The sequence below is a fragment of the Phocoena phocoena genome, chromosome 8 (genome assembly GCF_963924675.1).
Source record: "Phocoena phocoena chromosome 8, mPhoPho1.1, whole genome shotgun sequence".
Taxonomy (NCBI): Eukaryota; Metazoa; Chordata; class Mammalia; order Artiodactyla; family Phocoenidae; genus Phocoena; species Phocoena phocoena.
Genome location: NC_089226.1, coordinates 51,748,795 through 51,759,383, shown reverse-complemented (window position 1 = coordinate 51,759,383; position 10,589 = coordinate 51,748,795).

Below are 10,589 nucleotides of genomic sequence, written 5' to 3'. Positions count from 1 at the left end.
GTCCCTGGTCCCACATTGTTATCTTTTCTTACCAGTCTTTTTTGTGCATGAATGGTGAGAATGTTTAAGATCTATTTTCTCAGCAACTTTCAAGTATACAATACACTATTGTTAACTATAGTCACCACGCTATAACATTATATCTCCAGAACTTTTATTCATCTCATAACTGATCTTTTGTACTCTTTGACCAATCTCCCCATTTCCCCCACACCCCAGCCCCTGCTAACCACCATTCTACTCTCTGTTTCTATGAATCCAGCTTTTTAGATTCCACATATAAGTGAGATAATATAGTATTTGTCTTTCTCTGTCTGACTTATTTCACTTTTAGCATGATGCCCTCAAAGTTCTCCATGTTGTTGCAAATGGCAGGATTCCCTTCTGTTTTATGATCGAATGATACTATATTTGACATCATATATATATGTCACATTTTCGTTATTCATTCATCTGTTGACTGATAGGCAGGTTATTTGCATGCCATGGCTATGGTGAATAATGCTACAGTGAACATGGAGGTGAAAATAGTGATTTCGCTAATTTTGCTAATATTTGAATCCTGTCAGTGTAACCCCTCTAAACAATAGCTCCATCATGATGGATGGCTTTCAGACCTGGCCAGGAGGTACAGACTTGAGAAAAGGACATTCTCAACCTTGGAAGGATAAGGGCAGTCAAGTGCAAAGCACTCTAAAATTCTGTGGAACCAGGCCTCTTTGTCCATACAAGCCAGTTACCACGGTAACCAAACAATTGCCTCGCCCTCCAGGCATCTCAGTCATACAAACATCTAGACACCACAGACCACAGTGTTTCCAAGTAAAGACTGGCTAATTAAGTGACCATAGCTCAAGGATGAGCTATCATGTGACCTGCTAAATTTCATTTACAAAAAATTTTAATGACATGGAAAATATTTACAATATAATCTTTTTAAAATATGGAAATAAAGTTATAGTGTGATTCCAGCCTATGAAAACCAGGCATAAACATAAATGGTTTTAAAAATTAAAAGGAAATATATTAACACTGCAGCAGTGGATTTCTCTGTGTAGTAGTTCTCTGAGTGATCATTTCTTTTTATTTCCTCATAAGCTTCTGTGCTCAATAATTTTTTTCTAGAATGGGTATGTATGTTTAGAATCACACACATAGGAAATACACATTGCTAAAAATAAACCTATAAAATACAAGGATGAGTATCACAGTTTGTCCTTGGTAAGATTAGTTTGGTTTATAATAGGCAAGGCAGTCCATCCACCAGATTTAGACATACTCATTGGAAATAATTGAATCTTATTATCAAGAGTGCTTCATGAAACTCATGATTTACCTTGATCAACTGTTCAAATGTGTTTCTACTTCAAGAACTGCCCTAATGCCTTACATAATGTAGGACTTGGTTGACCTTTTACATAGCATTAAAGCACTGTATAATTAACCTTTTTATATACAGAGTTAAAACTTAATGAAAACGTGAGATGAAATGCCAAGAGTCAATTTGCAGACTCCTTTCCTATTTCACATCATGAGCTGCTAAGGCTTAGTTTACTGCTCTCTTTGCTTCTGACCAGGACAAGATTTGCTAATTGCATCCAGGTAGCCCACTCAGAAAGAGAACACAGAAAAAGAACTCAGAGATGTGGAGCCACAAAAGAAAGGGGGAAGGTCAAGCTCCTGGGCCCCACAAGAAAGGGGGAAGGTCAAGCTCCTGGGCCCCGCAGGCTCCTTGGTATTCTGCCTCAGGAGTCAGGCCAATCTAAACTCTAATCTCAGCTCTTCACTTACTAGCAGTGTAATTTTAGGCACGCTACTTAATCTTTAAACCCCAGTTTTATTATCTTAAAATGAGAATAATAATAATTGCACCTTATAGAATTATCTGGAAGATTGAATAAGAGTACACATAACTTGTAACTGGCACATTTTTAAAGGCACAGTAAAGATTTATTGTTGTTCACTGAAGACTCTTCATGTGTGGCCCATGACTATGCCTCCAACTTTAGGTCACACCATTTTCAGTATCATCTCTCTCCTCTCCCACTTCTAGTACCTTCAGTCTAAGTCACCAAGAAATACTTGCTATTCCTTGAACATCTTACTGTTTTCCACCTACAGCCAAAGCTATTGTTTTCCTCAAAATCCAATGTCCTCTTCTTCCACAATAGTGTAATTTTCACCTGACACATGGCCTTGAGGAACATACACTACAAAGCCCAGCCTCCTTTGCAGCTAGATGCCACTAGGTTTTGGGAAATTAGATATGGAGTGATTCCCCAGAATCTTCTTTAAGAGAGAGTTCAGACACATCCTTTGCCCCATATTTTTCTTCTTTCCTTTATCCTGCTATCAAAATAAAGATGTGAACTTGGACCAAGAGATGAGGGTCACACCCACAGAGAGTAGAGAAGTGAGTTAGAAAAAGCCTGGATCCTCAAGGACTGTGCTAGTCCTGGAACTATATTTGAGACAGAAATAAACATCTCTCTTGCTTAAACCACTACTATTTGATACATACATACAGGCAATGTATGTATGCCTGATACATACAGGCAAACTTTTTCAGTTTGCCTGATACATACAGGCAAACTTAATCCTACCTGAGAATGCCAAGCTTGTCACATATGAAAATGCTACATAAACGCTATTTCCTGGACCTATTTCTCATAGACGCTTTCAACTACATTCCATAAAAATGCAGCCCGAGTAGTGCCTCCTCCAGGATTCCTTCCCAGATTCCATAGGCCAGGCAAGTCTTGGCATGTACAGCATCCCTACCATGGCAATTCTCACTGTGTATTTTAATGATTACTTTCTTTGTCTGTTTCCCCCTCTACACTGTGAGATCCTTGGGGGCTAGTCATCATATCTTATCTATTTCTTGATTACACATGTCCTGTAGAAAGCTCGATCCACACAGGCACTCGCAACTTGTTGAATGAATGAATAAGTAGGTGAATGAATGACTGGAATGATTGATTGGAAAAAAGATCGTCCATGAGAATTTCTCCATTACCAGTCAGCCAATGTCCTCACATCACTCAATTTGCTTCTCATCTACTCGCCCCTTCCCCCAGCAAGAGAAAGGAGCTGCTTCAACATTGAGTAACAATTGCCTTCAGAGTTCCTTAGTCACATCAGAATGCCCTCTTTCAAGGTTCACTGTAAATTCCTATTGATTCTTCTACCCAGAAATCTCAGATTCACTGATGTGACTGCAAAGGAAAGTAGGAGGAACGGCGTGAAATCCATTCCCTACCTAAATCTTCATTACCTTCCGCTGTTCTTGTTCCAAGATGATTCAATTACATATTGTGCTCTCAAGTTCTTTTTTTTTTAACCTTAGGGCTGTTTATGAAAAATTAAGCTGGTTACATAAAAGAGATTATATTGCCGTTCTTCCACATCTCAGGGGAAAAAAAAAAAAGAATCATCAGAAACTAAAATAGACCTATACAAGTTATTTTGATTTAAACCTCAGATTAGTTCACTGGTGGGGTTTATGTGCTAGTATATTGCTACTACAAATTTTCCTAAAATATCAATACAAAAATGTGCTTAGATCTTCTTTCAAGGTTTTATTTCTTTATTCCAATCTACAGAATATAAATTGCTTTCTAAAGACGCCCTTTACCTTAGCAAATAATCCATATTGCTTAAAATTTTATATGTGGTAAACACAGCCCTGACTATATTATCACAACTCAGACACATTTAAATTCAGATTCATTTGGATCCAATTATGGTGGCTTCAGCCAATTGAAAAGGGATCTTAATCTGAAATATATGCTTTCAGTGGTTCAGAGGATTTTAGAATTTGAACTCCCCTTTCTCAGTTAGCTTCTTTAAGTGATATGGGAATGGATAAGAGAACAGAGGCTCCCCTTGATGGCAGCATAATTCAAACTGAACCATTGGTAACAATGATTCACAAAGCCTTTAAGCAATTTGAACTGGTTAGTGTTAACTCTTTATAGACCAGGGCCCAATCTATTTATACAGTTTTAAATTTGGGGGAGCATCCTACAGTCATTCAGTTCAATTTAACAACTTTTTGAGCACCTACTAGGTGCCAGTCGCGGCCAGGTAGTGGGGGGAATTCCCTCAGATAAACACACTGCAGCTCAGTAGATACTTACAGTACAGTCTGACAACTTATAAAAGGAAAAGCACGGAATTTAATGAGTAACATGAAAGAGGCAACTGGCTCAGTCGTGGCTGAATAGATGCATCCTTTCCAGAAGACCTGATATCTATGTTGAAATTGTAAAGACATACTGTGATTATTCAAGTAAAATGGTGAAGGGAGAAAGTGCTTCACACAGAGGAGGAGTTGAGCGGAAAGAGATAAGGCAGAAGAGAGAAGGACAGGCTACGTTACCCACCGTCTCTTCCATTTCATAATTTTGGATCTGGTTTAACTTAGTATAACTCAGTACTCCTGCTGACTGGGGAGCAGGACTCTCTCCATCCCACCCTGAGAGGGAACGTGCTATAGTATAGTGAGTATGTATATAGATGCTAGAGTCAGGTCACCAGGGTTTGAAAGCCAGCTCAACTACTCCAGTCATCTATCCATGTGTTTATTATTTAATCAAGAATCATCTATTGAATGTTCACTGTGTGCCAGGAATTGTTCAAGTACTTGGAATACCGCCCTGAACAACAGTGACAAAATCCCTGCTCTCATGAAGTTTATATTCTACTAGGGGTAGATAAACAAAATAAATAAGCAGATTATTTGGTACCTGAGGGCAGCATATAACTGGGAATGCTATGGGGTATCTAGTGCTGTAATTTTTTTTTTTTTTTTTTTTTTTTTTTTTGTGGTACGCGGGCCTCTCCCACTGTGGAGCACAGGCTCCGGACGTGACGCGCAAGACCAGCGGCCATGGCTCACAGGTCCAGCCGCTCCACGGCATGTGGGATCCTCCCGGACCGGGGCATCAGCAGGCGGACTCTCAACCACTGCGCCACCAGGGAAGCCCCATAGTGCTGTAATTTTAAGTAGAGTGGTTAGGGTGGGCTTCAAAGGGAAGGTGACATATGAGCAAAGACCTAGAAGGAGGTGAAAGAATTAGTTATATAAAGGTCTTAAGATGAAACTGTCCTGTTGTATAACCTTTGGCAAGTTTACATCTCTTTCCCTCAGTTTCTCTATCTGCAAAATGGGAAGGATAGTAAAAATGAAGTCGTAGGGTTATCATAATAATTAAATGAGTTAATATACATAACTTTGCTTAGAGTAGTGTTTGGCACAGACAAGCATTTATCTAAGGACTCGCTACTATAATTGTTGTTATTGTTTAAATTGGTTCCCTTATGTCCACCCGCTCCCTTTCAGAAAGTCTGCAAGAAGTCATTCCTGCTTTCTCTCTTTCCCTCACTCTCATTGACCTAATACAACAGCAAGTGTTATTATTCGGTCATTCAGTGTCCAAAGTATGTCCTCAATCTCTCCCCTTCCCACCTTCTCCACTGCCAGGATCCTAATCTAAGGTGATGGAGATTACGCAAAAGCCTCCTAGGTTGTCACCTTTCTTGTTCTATTACAGTACATTCTTCATTCAGTACTCTTTTTTTGAACATAAATCAGATCATGTTACTTTCCTGCTTAAACCACCAATAGCTTCCCATTGCACTAATAATAAAATTTGAATGTTTTCCTCCAATCTACAAAGGAATAGACCACAGAGGTGGTTTGGATCTGTCCTCCCTCTGCTCTTCTGCATTCGTCTGACTTTCTCATGGTTTCTTGAAGAAGCTGAGCTTGTTCCCTCCCTTGGGAATTTCTTCTTGCTCTTCCCACAGCCTGGAGTGGCCTCCCTACTTGCCCTTGCTTAGATGGTTCTTTCTTGTGATTCAAGTGTCATCTTTGAAGTCATCTCCTCAGAGAGACTTTTAGTAGCCACTCAATCTAGGGTTGACCCCCAGTCACTCTCCAACATGTTACCCTGCATTGTTTCTTCATGGGCTTATTTTTCTATTTGTTTAGTATCTGTATCTGTCTCTTGGCTACCAGAGAGCAAAAGCACACATCTTGTTTGCCTTGCTCACCCGTTTCCCCAGGGCCCAGTACTGCAACTGATCATTTTAAATCAATGGGTGAATGGATGAGCAACATTTTCTTGACTGAAGGTTCGGACATGAATAAGACACTGAATCTTCTCTAGATCAGAGTCTACACATAAACGAATGCTGATAATTACTACCAAGATGAGGAGGGAACCCTAATACATCAGTTCGCTAAGCTTCACAGTCTCTTCAGACTCCTTTCGGTTCTGCTGTTCTATGAACTACTGAGGACGGTTTTCTATATTGAACAACTTACAGTTTCCTGATCACGTTCTGTTGATAACACCTCATTATTTTTGCACATGGTTAGAATACATTTTCCTACCTTATCCAGGTGGAAAATTCCAAGTATCTCTTAAGAACCAACTTAAACATCATCTGTTACAAAATTATTTTTCTGAACTACCTGTTCTATGCCAGCTTTGGAATTCCTGCAAACCTTAATTTTGGTATTTGTCATGTTGTGTTGCAACTGTTCATCTACAGATATTCCCTTCCCTTATATCTGTGAATTCTTTGAGAGCAAAGGAAATATATTAATAACCTTTGTACCAAAATGCTTCATGCATAGTAGGTGCTCAATGCTCGGTGGATGAGTTAATGAGGGACAGGTTATCTGTTGTTCATCCCATATATTATGATGATATTCTAACAATTGTGCTGATGTGATCAGTAATCTAAAACCAGAATCTGAAGTTTCAACAGTCACACTCTTTCTTAAAACAGAGGATCCATGTATTCATATTTGTGGTAGATTGGCTCTAAATAGCACTTTGATGCAGAAATGGGTGCGATAGTATGAGCTGTAAAAATTGAACTCATGTTTAATCTTAAAATGGAGTACTGTTCATTCAATTATCTAATCAATAAATGAACTCAATTGCCTTAGGAAAATTAAAATTTATCCTAAAGCTAAAATTAAATATTATAGAATAAAACATAGCTTCATAGCTTTGTGTCACAAACGTCTATATCTGATGTAGAGAAAGACACATAAATCTCTCTCTCAATCTTTTAAATGTGTCATAAAATATGCAGTTCAAACCCAGCTAACACAAATGGGCCAAAATGGATAAATGGTTTGTAATATAATGTTAAAAATTGTTTTTTAAGGGTTTTTATGGGCAAGGATGAAGTCAGTTTTGCAGAAGACAAAGCAAAGCATAGATGATGCCAGTAATCATCAATTTTAATCATGTTGTAAACACTTTCATTCAATTAAACCAAAGGTCTTTTCAAAAAGAATTTAAGGTAATTTACAAAAGTCATAACAGCAAAAAGAAACAACAGATATAATTAGGAAAGTTAGAATTAAGGATTTTTTAAAAGAAGCAATTTTAGTCATCTTGGGATGATCACTGGAGCTGTGAGCTAAAATTAAAATTTGGTTTTCATTCCCTGTCAGCAATGACAAAAATAAAAACACAGTATTATACATATCTCTATCAGTAAAGAGGGTGTTTGCTTCAAGAAAATAAGTGGTTTTCCTAATGTTAATTCTAAGATAAACTTACCACCTGCAGAATTTGATATAAGAGAGATCATATGCCCTAGTGTACAATGTTTCTGGAATCAATGAATAAAATTTGAATAGTTGCAATAATACTAAAACTACTACTACTAATAATAATGGAAGCAAGAATGCAGATTCTAGGATATTCATGGGATATCCAACATATACCATGCTGTATTTTAGGGATTTTATGGAAATCACCTGTATTTTTTCCCTATAATTTCAAGGTCACTGTTTTACAAATGAGAAGTTTTCAAGATGACACCATAAATAACACTTCCAACACTTTTCTGTTTTACTCCAAGATTCATACCTTTCCCACCATAATGTTTCTATAATAAATGCAGAAGTGGTTAATAGTCCAGGTTGTAAGATTAACACAAAAGTCATTTGTTAAAAAGCATATGGCTTTCTGCTGGTTTAAGCTGATATATGAATAAAACTTAGATTCCTATAGGAGTAGATGGTAATATTCACTAGACTACCTTTCTTCCTTGCTTTGTAAAGTACCTGAGTAAGCAGGTAGTATGGATTTATACTCTGACAAAGTCATGGAATACCAACATACAGATTCAAATTCAGTAGTGCTGAACAACCACTCTGCTAGGCTCTTACATCTCATTTAACCTTACTATAAAGGGTCATTATCTATGTTACTACTCATCATTCACTAATACTTAGTGAATATCTACTACAGTATGGGCATTGTACGGAGTATGTAACTCTGTACTTTGATTACAAAAACGCAAGTGGAAGAGTCAACATTTATTATGAGTTGAAAATCCTACCCAATAATCTGGCCACAAATCTCTATAACTTGTATGAGCAGTGGGAGGTTTAGCATCTATTAGAAACATTCAACAGAGTTTTTATAATTTACAAACTTTTGCATAAGCACACAGAAATGGATACATAAATGAACCTATAACTTAATTCAAACTTCCACCACTAATGCTCCCCAAACCTTGAAGTATTATTATACAATTGCCAAATCAAAGCCAACTGTTCTCATAAACACTGGGAAAAGACAAGTAACAGCTACCATTTATCTGGGGAAGACAACTTGGTGACATTTAATGCAACAATTAACATGCTCCCTAGAAATAAAACGGTATGTGAGAGCACAGAAATTCTCTGGTTTATTTCCTTGTCCATCTACAACAATCTACAATCAATGCCCATCTACAACAGAAGCTCAAAAATTCTCTAGCCAGAAAAGAAATCTTCAATTGCATGGAAATTGTACTTCAAACATCAGCTACTCTAGAATGTTACAATTTGTGAAAATTGCTTTGGAGTTTTTACCTCTGCGTGTGCAAAGGAAATGTCTCATTATAATCAGTCACAGGAATGTACTTCTATGCAGCATTATGGAACTTACTCTCTGAGGGAGATCTTGGAACAGGTAAGGCAAGCGTCCTGAATGCAATTATCCAGTATTAAAGAGCATCATTATTGATATCTTATACGTCACCTGACTAACCGCAGTAGGTAAGAATCATGCTACCGGGACTTCCCTGGTGAGGCAGTGGTTAAGAATCTTCCTGCCAATGCAGGGGACACGGGTTCGAGCCCTGGTCCGGGAAGATCCCACATGCCGCAGAGCAACTAAGCTCGTGAGCCACAACTACTGAGCCTGCGCTCTAGAGCCCGCGAGCCACAACTACTGAGCTTGTGTGCCACAGCTACTGAAGCCTGCATGCCTACAGCCCATGCTCCACAACGAGAAGTCACCACGATGAGAAGCTCGCGCACCACAACGAAGAGTAGCCCCCGCTCACCGCAACTAGAGAAAGCCCGAGCACAGCAACGAAGACCCAACACAGTCAAAAATAAATAAATAAATAAATAAATAAATAAACTTATATATATATATATATATATATATATATATATATATATAAAGAATCATGCTACTTAAATTACCAGAGTCAGTCCTCCTCTATTCTTCTCTTTCACTTACCTAATGTGTGGCTTTGGAATTTAAGTCTAATTGTCCCGAGTTGGAAGTAAATAGCAAATTCTTCCAAGCAGGCAGTAACACTCAGAGTGATAAATGCCTAGAGCTTGCACTCGCCATCACCTGCTCCTCCCCACAGTAACTCTGCTGAGTCTGTATTAGGTACTTCCTTCAGAGGACTGGTATGCTGGTTTTATTCTCGAAACAGAGTATTTTTAATTTATTTATCCAAAAAGGACTAGGTGGTACTGAGTTACCATCATACATAGATCAGCACAGTTTATTTCATAACAGGGATTTATTTTATGCTGTCAGAAAGAGAATACTCTAAATAAACTGAAACCAGACTTTATTGGTTTCTCTCCTCCAAGAAGAGGAAATTATTTTGCTGGGGTGATGTAGGATCATGAAGACAGCATTATTACTCCTCTGGATGCTTTGTTTAGTAGGCAGGGAGAGGAATGAAAATGAACATTTATTGAGTTCCTGTAGAGAAGCCAGGTACTATATTTGGCATCTATGTGGATGATATTTCATTGCAATTCTGTAAAAACACCAAGAGGTAGGTGTCATAATTCTAATTTTGCAGAATAAAATAATAGTAGCATCTGACATTTATTGAGAGCCTACTATGTGCAGGCCAGTCATATCAGTCAATATGCTGGATTCTTCTCATGCACAAGAGCAGTTAATCCTTATAACAATTTTCTGTTGAGAGTCGGTGGTAACAACAGTCAAATGTCCATGAAGAATATAAAGCTAAATGAAATAAACCGACCAACTTAACTTATCTAGTAAAATTCATATGCTTTTTATAATTAACTTTCTGTGTAAGGAAACGAGGAGACGGGTCACACAATTCCAAATAAAATAATTTAGGAATAATTTCTGAGATCTAGGTAAGTGACAGTTTTAATTCAGTAGGTAGAAGCCAGATCAATTTCAGTATTAACTGTCTAAATAAAATCTGTATGAACAACCACAAATTAGTTAATCCAGTGTAGAACCAAAATGTAAAGAACAGATACAATTTTGCTG